We start from the raw sequence: 13,578 nt of genomic DNA, 5'->3' as shown, positions 1-13,578 counted from the left end.
AAACACTCAATGTGCCCTGGCTCACATAGGAAACACTGATATCACCTGAATATGAGTTTTACTATATCACACAACATATAATTTGACACTTTGATGGGCTGTATTTGCTCAGAGAGAGGAATGCATAGAAAGTGATTAATTCACACTACTTTTACAACACACTCAACATAATATGTGTGAGTGAGAGTGAAAGAAGATGACGATGGAGATAAGAAAGACCCCAGGGACACCCATTCAACTCTGTTCCCGGACAGCTGTTGCCTGGCAACAGCTAAAGCATCACAATTGTTCCAAGACAATTCTGAGTCTGGCCTTGGACAACACACAGCGTTGCATAGTTTAGAGTGACACGGCTCAGTGCAACACACAACGGTTGAACACAGCACGAGATGAAGAAGAACCAAACGATGCAAACACGAAGCACATTACAGTGCAATGCAGCATTAGTTAACACACAGTGATACCATGCAAATTATAAACACCTCACACTAGTAGTACAATGCATCACTGTTCAATGCAATTCATTCTCCAGCACAGACCTACACAGGTCGAGAACATTATATAATTAAGTGACTTCTTTTAAATCCCAGACTTGATTTTATGTAATGTTGTCTTTTTCTTTGTATTGTTTCTATTTGTATTTAAGGCACATTTCTAAACAGTTTTTATTAGTGTGTGAGTGCATCTTTGTGATTATTCCTGAGTCTGCTAAAAATGTTTTTAAAGGTGCAATATAAATGACATGATATATAGTTTGATTGTAGCTCTTTCTGTCCACATGTTGAAGTGTCCTTGTGGCAAAACACAGAACCTCTTGTACAGGCCAGCACCTTTCACCAGTGAGAGTGTGATGCAATTTGTAAAGTGTTCTGGATAAAAAAAACTGCTATGTGGATGCATCCGTTTACCACGAAAGGGGTGAGGGGGTGACGGGCAGACAGTTGTTGCTTCATCCCTGAGGTGAAGCAGACGGTACAGGGAGGGCATGTGGTGGTGGGTGAGAGAGAGAGAGGGAGAGAGGGAGGGAGAGAGGGAGAGAGAGGGGGGGGGGGCGCAACGGCAGCCATTGGCGGACGGAAGAATTTGCGTCGCCTCAGTCGAAGCCAATCGACGCGCTCGCGGGGTCTGGAGGGGGAACGAGCGCGAACTGGACAAATGGAGCCCGATAAAAAGGAGGCGCGTGCGTGCGTGTGATGGCACAGGAACAGCGGAGCGCACATCGCGAGGCGGCGGCGGCGACAGTGCGAGCGCGCGCGGTAAGAGGCGAGATTCCAAAAACCCATCATGTCCGACGCGCTCATCACTTCACAACGCTTCCTAAACACGGATCTGAGCCTTTTCTATCCGATCGGTGGGTGTTTCTCCAGCCTCTGTCCACAGCCCGCAACCACGCGACGTTTTAAAGTTTTGACGAAATCCGCCTTCTGAAGTTGATCATACCAAGAGACAAAGGTTCGGCGGTCTGCAAAAACCGGATTAATCCATTGTCCCTCCGTCATCTGAGATCTGAGATGCGCAGGATTTATTTTTCGAGGAAACATGAGCTGCATTCAAAACAGTGAACGCTCTTCAGGTTCAGTTTCATCACTCACACACACGCACACACATCCTTCAGGACGTTGCGTGTGTGTGTGTGTGTGTTTGTGCGCGTGTGTGTGAGAGTGTGTGTATCTCGCTCCCCTCTGACAGCTCTATGGGTCTAGTAAAACTAACGGTGCGCTGCTCCAGGTTCAACCCACACAAATGTCTCCCCATCAAGTGTGATGCTGAAGACAAACCAGGGCAGAAAAACACACTCCCAGACATTGGTTACTCTGTGGGTGAGACATAGATGAGTTCGAAATATATTTGAGTTTGGGACTATTAAAATGGGGTTGGTGGAGGAAGGGGAATATTTGTGTAAATGCTCTGAAAAACATTGGTAAACCCACTTTAACGCGGTGGTGACAGAGTTGCCGTTTGGCCTGTAAACCAAGTTTTGCATGCTGTTACACAAGGAATGTATTAGTGCAAAGCGAAATGAGGTCCACCCTCATTATCCAGTGGGCCATGGGTCCCTAAAAATGGTAAAATGTCTTCAATTCAATTTAAGAAAATAAAAAGGACTTAGAGGGACTAAATTGTCTTAAATTCAGATTAGATGAGGTCTTTATCTTTTTAAGGCATGTCACTGCCAAAGGTCACAGCGAAAAGTTCCCCACTCTGCTCACAGAAGAAGAAGGATACAGTGGAGTCTAACAGAGTTTGGTCTTAAATTTCATTTCTAGTATTAAGAAGCTCTTGAAAAGTCTCGAGTTGAACTTGTTTAGAGCTGTAGACCCCCTTATGTTACCCAGTTTGACTTCATATTCCAGTAAGGGTTTAATGCGTCTTACACGAGTCAACACAGGGACTCAATAGAGACCTTTTTGTATTGACTGCAACAGACTATGACAGTTTAATATTCATCGTTTGAGTTTTAGTGGTTGTTTGTGTTGAACCTTATGTGGGAAATAAAAGCCACCACTGTTCATCAGGGAGTTATTTGACTTCTCCCACAGTGCTGCACACTATGTGAGGTAATGCATGAAGAAACCCAAAGTGTGCCACTGTTTCAACACTGGTCCAATGTCACACAACAACGTGTGTGTGTGCTGAAATATTATGTGTTAATCGATATCAGGCTGTAGCTGGATCGGTTTGACTGTCTTTCACCAATAAATGCAGTGAATAATATACTTAAGTTATTATCATATTAGTTATTTAAATTTTCATTTGATCTCCTTTTGTGTGTATGGCGTTTCTTCTCTGGTCACATGGACGGTGTTTCAAACACCTTTATCTCTCCCCTACTTGTGTAATCTTTCATCTCTATTGGGATTTATGACTCCATTCTTCTACAACTCTAAAGAGAAATTCTAACTTTGCAGCTGACTCAAACATCTGCGTGGACATCTGTTAGAGCGTGCAGGCTGAAAGGTCTTTGAAGTGTGGAGGCTGGAGGTGGTGGCCTTCATCCTGTTGATGCTACTTTGGCATTTTCCATCTTTTATAAATCACTTCCAGACGTGTCTGTCAGTTTGGCATGCGTCCGCCCCAGGCTCTTCTGTTAGTGTAAGGTATAGTGTTTCAAAGTGAAGACTTCAGTATGACACCTGCCTTAAACCTCTTGATACCAATCAGCCAGCTCTTATCAACTGTTTTTAAATATGAATTGACTGAATAGAAAATTAGAAAATGTGTTGAGTTGAGTGCAGACCTGTATTGTGCAGGTTCATAATCCTGTTGGAGCTTCACTGCCATGAAGTGCCACACTTACTTACTTTGTTGCTTCATGCACAATAAAACTGTAATTAATGTGCTGTTAGGTTTTCTTGTTAGTTTGTTTTTACATACATGTTTATCTAATTAGTGCATTTGTATCATTAATAATTGGATTATTGTAAATAATCAGATCGAGGTCACAGTGTTTTTAATGCTTATATATGGTGTGCAGTAATCTGGTGTCCCCAAAACTCAAGATTGTGTGATTTCTTTATTTTCTTTTTGATGGTCAACTTTATATTTGTACCTAGATGTGATATGACCCAGTACAATTCCTTGGTGGAGGTCTGATCTCTATACTGAGCACATTTTCTAATAACAGAAAGAATTATTGACTAAAATGTAAATATCATGATCATCACTGGTGCTGTTGATCTCCGTACTTGTGAACGCCTGATGTTTAGAGGCTTGTCAGTTATAAAGTGTCACTCTGTGTACATTGCTTTTGCATATGCCAAACAGTAAATCTGGAAAAGAAAGAGCCAAATCAAACTGTTCATCATCATTTTCTTTAACGGCCTCGTCAAATTCTGATGGTTAAAAAAAACTTTGTTATGTTATCTAACCTTTCACACTTTAAATTTCAAGGGCAGCATGTCTGTTGCGAGATGCTTTGTTGGTTCTCTTGGTCTGCGTTGGATTCAAACAATTTTGGCAGATTTTGGGGTCACTTGTGTTTACAGCCATTGTTCTGTCACCAAGATAATAATAATAATAGAGATTATTATAGCTATAAAGATAATATTAAGAGACTGTCATGGTCAAAGTAATGATAGGGTATCATATCGTTTCAAACATCAGGGTATTTCAGAGCCCAGCTTACAGCATTTCTGCTGTGCAGCCGGTCATGTGGTGTGAACTCAAGTGGCGACCGTCCTTCTATTGTTAGTCGGTGGTGAAACAACAGGGCACAGACAGTACATCCATGGCTTCTTGTTAAGAAGGGCTCAGACTGCCAGACTGATGACTCACTTACTGGCTGCTTACTGGTGATGTGGTTACTATACTGTTCTTTTCTGTTGCTCTACATTGATGTTTAGCTTTCAGCTGATGAATCCATGCTGTGTCTGCGCTATAGTCATTTAGTGTATCAGACTGGGTCAAAGTTTGTCACACTGGGAGCAGTAGTGAAAAAAACGGCTAATTGTGAATACAAGAAGAATGATTGTAACAAGTCATGCATCTAGAGCTGGTTTCAGACACGCACTGAACCCCGGATCATCTCCTGAAATTATCTGGAGGGGCTTTATGAGTGTGTTGCAAATCTGAGTCAGTTGTTGCAGACGTTGTGTAGAGGTTCTCCTGCCAGCCATGTGAAGCGCAAACTCTGAAAAATGTCCTGACCTAATTGTGTGGACATTCTGGGTAGTTCATGTCCTAAAAAGGGTTTAGGACACCATATAAACTGGGCTATTCCTCATTTTAAGAGAAACTCGTAACTCTGACTCATCAAAACATGTTTATACTGTCTAATATGGTCTAGGAATTTTTTTTTGTAAACATCTATGATCCTTGACATGCTTGTCAGAGATAAACTATTGGGCCCCTGAGGGGCTGTAATCTTGTCCGGGGTCTTTGTTGCCGATCCAAGATCAATCACATGTACTGTCATCCTGTTTTTTTCTATTTCAAATATTTTGCTGTGGTGTGTTATCTGTGGAATTCTAATCCAGTGTCTTTCTCTCAGACTGACATTCTGCTGACGTGAATTCCCGCTCCTCCTCTCACACCACTGGCTCCAGGAGAACGGCTTCATCTGTGAGTATGTCTCTTCTGTATCTCGGGGTGAGTTTTGTGGTCGGAATCAGTTTCTCACTGCAAGCCTTATTGCCGAGTAAGTGGTGTATAACATTTCTCCATTGGTTTTTTGAGCAGAAGGGATCAGTTTTCCATGAATCTGAGCTATTTAGATGGACCACTTTTTTGTCTACAGTACAAAACACTGATCTGTATGCCTTTCCTTTTCTTAAATTATCATAATCTTTGGATTTTGGAATCATTGACTGTACAAACAAGTCTTTTCACTTTGGTACAGTGTGTGTGTGTGTGTGTGTGTGTGTGTGCGTGTGTGTGTGCGTGCGTGCGTGCGTGCGTGCGTGCGTGCGTGCGTGCGTGTGTGCGTGCGTGCGTGCGTGCGTGCATGTCTGCATGTCCCATGTCTGCTTCAGTTGTCATCCGAGGGCTTTACAGACATGTTTACATAGGGGTTACCAGCTGGTGACACTCACCAAAGGTGCGCTCTGTACCTCAAATCTCTTCGACTCTGCCAAGCCTTCTGCTGCCTCCTCACTCCACATGTCATTTATTTTTCAGCACATAAGCTTGAATTCCATGGAGCTGGCAGTGGAACGCTTTGTTTAGTAAATGTTTAACTGATGAGGTGCTGACACACACACAATAGATGTTAAATTGGGCAACTTGTATACAATGGTGCGTGTGTGTATTCTGACCTCTGGTACTTCCTCTTAATATCTGGGGATTTTCATATGCTCTGCGCTCAAACAAGGACTCATCCAGGGTCACACGTGTCCTGGATCACCAAGGATTCACAGGGGACTGTGACTCAGTAGGTTGAGTGGGATGCCTGATTACAAGACGTCAATGGTTTGATTCCAGTCTCCCCCCATTTCTCAGTGTCCTGAAATTGCCCCTAACGGCTGTGTTGGCAGTCTGTGAGTGATAGAGAAGGGGCTGAACATAGATACACTGCATGGATGTCTGTTAGAATGGTTGAATGGCAAAACTGTACTGTGAAGAGCTCTGAGAAGTCATCAAGACAAGAAAATGGGTATATAAATGCAGACCATTTACTATTTAAAATAGCTAGATATATATTAGCACAGTAGCTTCACACTAGAGGCTAACCTTGCATTAACATTTACTCATCTCTTTCACCATGCAAGAAAGGAAATCAGTTTGCTTCCAAAAGTTGTTGTTTGGCGATAGACCGTCTTCTCACATGACAAGTGAATATATTGACAACATGATAAACACATGGTGTGATGACAGAACAACCCCGGGAAAAAGGTCTCGTGGCCTGTGGTCCAGTGGAAACAGGCTCACAGGGTCTGGCCTGTCCATTCTCTCTCTATGTCAGTACTGTTGGATAGAGAGCTCCCTTCATGTGACCTCCACAGTGACGTCATTTTCCAGCTGCCACAAATGTGTCCCTCCTCAACAAACTCCTCTGTCTTCAATCATCTGAGAAGCTTGTTTTCTGCTGGAATCTGCGTGACCGTGCTGAGCGCACGCAGCAGTTTCCACTCTGACTCCTAAGTCTCATTTGACATGTGTTGATTGGCTTTTCCTTTTCCAGTCACAGAGATAGCATGGCTTTAAAAAAAAGAAAATATTTAAAATAATGTAACCATAATATTCTAATTTTATGTCCCAATCTGGCTTAGTGAGTAAGTGTCGACACCTGCATGAAGTACAACAACTGCTTTGTGTGTGGGACATGCCCACACAAACAGAGTGGGAAGAAAGGACCGGATTGGAAGAGATATCATAGTGTGTGCCTGAAAAGCAAATATCAACCTTCCAGCCAGTTATTGACGTACATTATTAACCTTATATATTCATCCAGAGTTAACCATCTAACCTACATTATGAACTGTATATATTCATCCAGAGTTAACCATCTAAGCTACATTATTTACTGTATATATTCATCCAGAGTTAACCATCTAAGCTACATTATTTACTGTATATATTCATCCAGAGTTAACCAACTAAGCTACATTATTAACTGTATATATTCACCCAGAGTTAACATCTAACCTTCATTATTAACCTTTCTATCCATCCAAAGATTTCTAACATTAGAAAAAAGCCATGTTGATGAAAACCAGGTCATTCTGTGTAGGTTACATAGGTTTCATTTCAAACAGACTCAGGTGGTAACCCATCAGTACTTTCAGCCATAGCCAAATGCAAGGGGTTGCAGGTGTGATTTGCATTATGAACAGTAATAAATGAGTGTTCTTCCCTCTGGCCATTCGTCTTACATTTGTCTTCTGTTGTCAGCAGCTGCTACAATTTAAACAACTGCTTTCATGGAGCACATTAAAATGGTGCTCAGTAAAGTGCATAGCTCCTTCAGGGCCAATGGTTAACATCATACACAGGCTCTGAATTTAATGTGCTCTTCCCTGACCCATGCTCCATCCCCTCACCCAGTTTGATGCAAATCAGTTCTGTAGTTTTGAGTAACTCTGGTGCCAAAGAAACAGATACAGGTAAAATCCTAACCTCCCTGGTGGAAGACACAAAGAAGTAAAAAGGCTCATCACAGTGCAATTTAATGGGTTAATGACAAAACACAGCTTTTCATGCAACTTGTGGTGATATTTAAGTAACCTTGTAACTATGCCATTAAAAGACAGCACTAAGTTTTTGTGCTATAAGTCAATACGTCTTTGTGCCACAGACAAATGTCTCCTCTTTGTCGGCTTATTCCTCTCGCCTCTATTTCAACCACGATTTCCACATGTTTTTATTTTTGACATTGAGCTACACTTTTGAAAGATAAAACATCATAAACAATATCGATTGACATGCTTTCAGAATGTACGTGTGCAATAGGATACTCAAAATACTCAATAGCTGATTCCTGACTGAGCTGTATTTTTCAATTTGCTGCAGTCTTTCCAGTAACAACCACAGCTATTAGCTTCAAGGTCAGAAAGAGAAGCTGTTTTATAATCTGAGGTGATAAAAGAAGATGTCTTTTCATGTGGTCATTTTAACCCTGAAGCTTTTTTTGAGAGCATTCTGACAGTATTTCTCTGCAGATCAGTGAGTAGGAGGCAGTTTTTAAATCTGTATAGTTGTGATCAGTAGACACTGTTTTGTGTTCAGACAGTTGTTCCTGAGGTGTGTATAAATTGGGTGTGGTGGTGTTCAGATTGAGTAAATGTGGGTGAGCCCAGCAAGTCAAACAGGACCTGCCACTGTTCTATCAACAGCTGTTGTGCCTTGTGACCAGAGCGTCTTACTTGTGCATTTACGCACACGGTTTTATGAGTGATTTAAAGCTTGATGTAGAATACACACTGGCTCAAAGCTGGGTAAGTTAACTCTTAATAACTGTTTTTTGCTCTAAATGGTTCCGCATTTACCAGTAAATGGGACGTATATGTGTGTATGTGACCACTTTAAAGCTAATCCATCACGCTTGTGACACACAGATAGCTTTGGAAGCTCTCACTGTCGCACTTCAGGGTAATTGAGGCTACTATTAATGCAGTCCAAAACATTATTTCTTGAGGTTCCTTTGTTTTGATGCTACAAAAGCTGCCTTTGTGTGGGTTTCTGCTGATGTTTAACATATGACAGCTACTCACTCAACCTCTGAAGCTCCCTGTTGTTAATGGACACCGTGTGACATTGACTGAATGAGCAGATGGTCGGCCGTGTAGCCTCGCTGGCCTCATGCAAAATATGTAAGCGCAAATATTGGCTGTTTTGATAGCATTGTGAGTTACCCAATTACATTTGGTCAGAGCAGTAAGAGTGCGTCAGATAATGCAAAATGGGTGTTGCATAAAACAGACGCCTTCTGTATCTATTCTTCCATTGGTTCTCTATACCAGTATTTTCCTGCTCAATGCCACTGGTGCTGCGGGGCGGATGTCTCTGTCAATACAGACAGGACATAAAGCTGCATGAGGACGTGGACAGAACATACACAAGCCTGTTCACTCATGCTGCTTTCAGCCATCGACTGTGCTCCGGACATTCTCAGGAAATTATCTGGGAGGACTTTATGTCTGTTGCTGTTTCCCCAGCCCCCAAGTAAAGTGTCCCGAGTGAGAATGTTGGAGTGAGTCAATGTGAGAATTTGACAGGAAAATGTCCAGAGAATTCGCTGCGAGAGGGATGATGTTCCGAACACTTGACGGATGCAAAACTGAAAATAGATAAAAAAAAGAACACAAATGTCTCAGGGTGAAAGACGCAGACGAAGCCATAGCACCAAAGGGAAACCACGACTCCACACTAAACCACTGATCACACTAACCACCTATTATTATTTTATGTTATTTAAATTATTACCTAATCTGATGATAATTTTTGACCAATTATTTGATCTATGAAAGGTTCGGGAAAAAAGTGTGATGACACCTGTATCAATTTCCTAAAGCCCAAAGTGGTGTCTTTGGATAGTTTGTCTTGTCATCCCAAGGGTAAACGCTTAAAATAAACAATTCAAAATGATATACAATGTCACATTCTCCGATTTTAGAAGCTGGATTGAGTAGATCTTTGGTAAATAACACTTACAGTAAAATTAGAATGAACTTTATCCGGTGGATTTTCTCTCAAACAACTGGTCATACAATGCTGTGTATCCAGTGTTCTTGGACAAAGAGATGGTGCAGTCTTTTCTCTCCTCTCAAAGAAAACACTAGGTCCTCATGCATACTTGATTTATTCTTCAAAAAAGACCCATGTTTAATGGAAGAAATAATAGCCTCAAAGCAAATGCATGAGTTGCAAATCAAGCAGAAAAACACAGTCGGCTTTGGTTTGTTTTGTTCCCCAGTGGCTCTGATGATACACAATTCGCCTCGCACAAAATTCCCTGGTGTTCTCCTCAGATCTCTTACAATCAGCATGTTGAGTGCTGCCTCATGACTGTGCATTCTGTCGCCCGCTTCACATCAACAACCAATTATTTGTAGAGCTCCCGGCAGCCTCCGTGGGGATGATCTATTGCCGGGGTTACGAGAATGAGAGGTCATTGAAGCTAGCCTCTCTAAAAGGTGAAGGCAGTGAGACGGCAGGGCACTCTGAATCCACTGTCCTGTGATGTTCTTTCAAAATGAGTGGTCTCTCGGGTTTTCGTTTTAAGAACTTCATTGTCTCATAGTTTCATTTCTCCTCTGGATGTGTCGACAAAGCTTTGACCTTTTAACTGAGCAAGATCATTTTTTTCATGTCAATAGCATATTCCAAAGATATCCCTTAAAGGAATTAATCAAATATTCATATTGTAAAGGAAAAAGGCTAATTGCACCCGAGTGCAATTTCAATTCAACTTTATTCTTATTGTACCAAATCACAACATACCTTAAGGTCGAAACCGTAACTAAATATAGAGAAGCCCAACAGTTCCCACAAAGAGGAAGTAATAAGAGCGTCACTACCACATACTACACAGAGACTGAAAAAGCACTGGCACGGACATTATTTGCAGACAATTTGTGAACTGATTAGTCAGGTGACAGAAAAGTGTTTGACTTCTGACAATCAGTTAACTGTTTCAGTCATTAAACAAACACAAATGACAAACCTTCACTGGTAACAACCAAGTCAAACACAAGGATGTTCATTAATTCAGTGTCGCCTTGGAGTGCCTCAGATGGCCACATATTACAGTTTCATTCAGTTTTGTAAGCATAACATGCAGCACTACACTGCACTCACAGTTATTAGCCATTTCTATTATGGCAACTGTGGCTATAAAAATCCATGAATGGGGACTATCCTATATCTGGATAATTGTGAGATACAAACTCATTCATAGAAGACTTTTTAATTGAAGTTCCAGATGAAGTTCTAAACTAACTCTGAACAGCGTAGTTGCCTGGAAGCAATGTTTTCCCTACACCAGTCAAGTCCGCCGAGATACCACAAAAACAACTAAAAACAAACAAATAATGTATTGCACCTGGATCCACAATATACTGTCTTTCAGAGGCAGATAACTCCCCCGGATGCTTGTTACTCAACATAAGACAGCTGCAGACTCACAGTTTATTGAGCCTGTTGGGTTTGTTGGGCACAGAGCAAATCCTTCATAGTGTCTCAGGTGGCATGAAGACAAACTAATCTTTCAGGACCTTTTCTTTGCTGATTAGTATTATTAGTCCTAAAGCTGCAAATTGTAGGATCACATCTATCATGGATGGACTTACATAGTTTGAACACTAAATGGTATGAGCAAGCTGTGATACATATTATTTTGTAAAAAGTAAGCAACATGGTACTAGAGATAGTATTGCTGGTCAGTCGGTCCAGCAAGTTTGTCAAGATTGAAATATCTTTAAGATTTACTGGGGAAATTCTGTGTAGTGGTTAAATTGAGATCAGATAATCTTCCCACAAAGGAGACATTCATGGCCCCTAGAGGATGAATCCTACTAACTTTGATGATCCTCTGATTTCCCCTAGTGCCACATTAGGCTGACATTTTGTTTCAAAGTAAAAATGGCTCTGCTACTATGAGATGGGTGGCTATAAATTATGTAAAGAGTAATAATATCGTTCCAGGATGAATCGTGACTGGAATCCTGACTGGGCATCCCCTGACTTCTCTTTTCCTTTGGTGCCATTATTACAATCGTTTGGGTGTTCAGTGAAATATCTTGACAACTATCGTTTGGGTTTTGGTAAAATTCTCTATAGATAGTCATGGTCTGCTGAGGAAAAAAATCTTTATATCTATATAAAAATAATTTAATCAATTTATCCATTACTAATGCCTGAAAAAACAGTCTTAGGTGTAGTTTGTATTTACTGCTAATCAACAAATTCTAACATGCTAATCTAGTAAACTAAAGTAAGGATGAACATGATAAACATTTTACATGCTAAACATCAGCATGTTTGCATTGTTATTGTTAGCATGTTGACATTAGCATTTACATCACAGCACAGCCCTGCTTCAGAATGAGATGATCCATTAAACACAAATGTTGAATAGTTTCTTGCTGGCTGGATTGATAAGATCAAATTTATTATTAACCAGTCTACAGTCCACTATCCTTGGTCATTCTTTTGCATTCAAAATAATGAATACGAGTAAAGCTGACGGGTGCTTTATCATTCAAGTACCAGTATCATGCAGTATAAAACATTTGAGTAGTGTTCTTCTGAACCCTGTTGTACACACATCCTCATACATTATTGAGAACTTCTCCCTCCTGCTGAGATTTGAACCAGCAAGCCCAAGAGTTATCTCACAGACGCTCAAAACACAGAATATCTGTGTGATCTGCTGCCATTTCACCTCTCGTGTCATTTTCTTTTCATAACAACTCAAAGCATCAGGAATCCGCACATTTAGATGTTTGTTTTCAAAAGCTTCAAACAAGATTGGGTGGATTTGTGCTGCTCAGAAATTCTCTTTTCGTGGCACTTGACTTGGCAGCAGCTGAGAGCGCCAACAACAGCCTCCCTCAGCAGGAGTCCTACACTGACCTCAACACAGGGACTCATTGTGACTGCCAACGACGAGGTAATGTGAGGGGGTGTCCTTCTTGACATGGATTATATCGATTCATTTCTGTCACACAGATTAGTCACAGTGTGCAGTCAGAGGAGGGTGACAGACGGGACTGGACTGAACGGCCTTCGGGCACAGACAGCACTGTAACACGTAACTCTGAATCATTCTGAGTGTATGTTAGTGCCATAATACAAACCAAATTAATACCACTGTTACCCATGGAGCCTTATCCTTTTTTGTTCCAGTCATTGTGTATATTATGTTCTGCGATCTCTACTTGTTCTTTGAAAGTGCTCGATTTAAATCAAAATATAGCAAATAGGCAACTTTTCATGCTGGTGTTTAGACAACATTTAATATTGAAGAATTTCAGCTTAGTTGTTGGCAAATATTTTTTCATAAACCGGACATAATCTACAGCCATGCTAAAAATATATGTACTATATATCTTAATTAGGGTTTCTGCTGGGTCTCAAAAACTCAAAAATGGTAGTCCTCAAAATGTCTTAAATATGTAAAAACATTACGTACCTACACCGCTTTAAAATGGATTTTAGCGATAATGATGTGTTTTGAGGGTTCTTCTTGGGACTTCACCTTATCTTCAATCAAGTAATTCTAGGACTCACATATTCCTACATATGCGTTGTTCTGGACATAGGTGTTAAATTCCATTCATTATGGTTAAAAATGCAACTTGTTGAAACCTGCATAAACTCTGGTTACCATGAACACCATCTTCAATCAATCAATCAAATTTTATTTGTATAGCCCATATTCACAAATCACAATTTGTCTCATAGGGCTTTAACATGGTGTGACATCCTCTGCCCTTAACCCTCAACAAGAGTAAGGAACAACTACTTAAAAACCCTTTTAACAGGGAAAAAAAGAAGGTAGAAACCTCAGAGAGAGCCACATGTGAGGGATCCCTCTCCCAGGACGGACAGAAGTGCAATGGATGTCAAGTGTAAAGGAGAACATCAAGATAAAGGTTTTAGCAGCATTGATTAGGGTAAACATTTTGAAGTATAACTGAA

General features: G+C 40.9%; 1 protein-coding gene across 3 annotated transcripts in view; it reads left to right on the top strand.

Annotated features, from left to right (window-relative positions):
• The first annotated feature begins 4,970 nt into the window (after positions 1–4,970).
• Positions 4,971–13,578, top strand: part of LOC117778038 (cAMP-specific 3',5'-cyclic phosphodiesterase 4B-like) — a 51,423-nt gene continuing 42,815 nt past the window's right edge. The window contains exon 1 of one of the 3 annotated variants that reach the window (XM_034613240.1): positions 4,971–5,061. The gene's annotated coding sequence lies outside the window, so the exon portion shown is untranslated. Of the gene's footprint in view, positions 5,062–8,277; positions 8,373–13,578 lie in introns of those variants that run through there. The other 2 variants (XM_034613241.1, XM_034613242.1) reach the window with 2 other exon arrangements.

This window comes from Hippoglossus hippoglossus, chromosome 17, assembly GCF_009819705.1.
Source record: "Hippoglossus hippoglossus isolate fHipHip1 chromosome 17, fHipHip1.pri, whole genome shotgun sequence".
Classification (NCBI taxonomy): domain Eukaryota; kingdom Metazoa; phylum Chordata; class Actinopteri; order Pleuronectiformes; family Pleuronectidae; genus Hippoglossus; species Hippoglossus hippoglossus.
The sequence above is the reverse complement of the archived record's forward strand: the minus strand, read 5'-3'. Positions and strand labels throughout refer to the sequence as shown.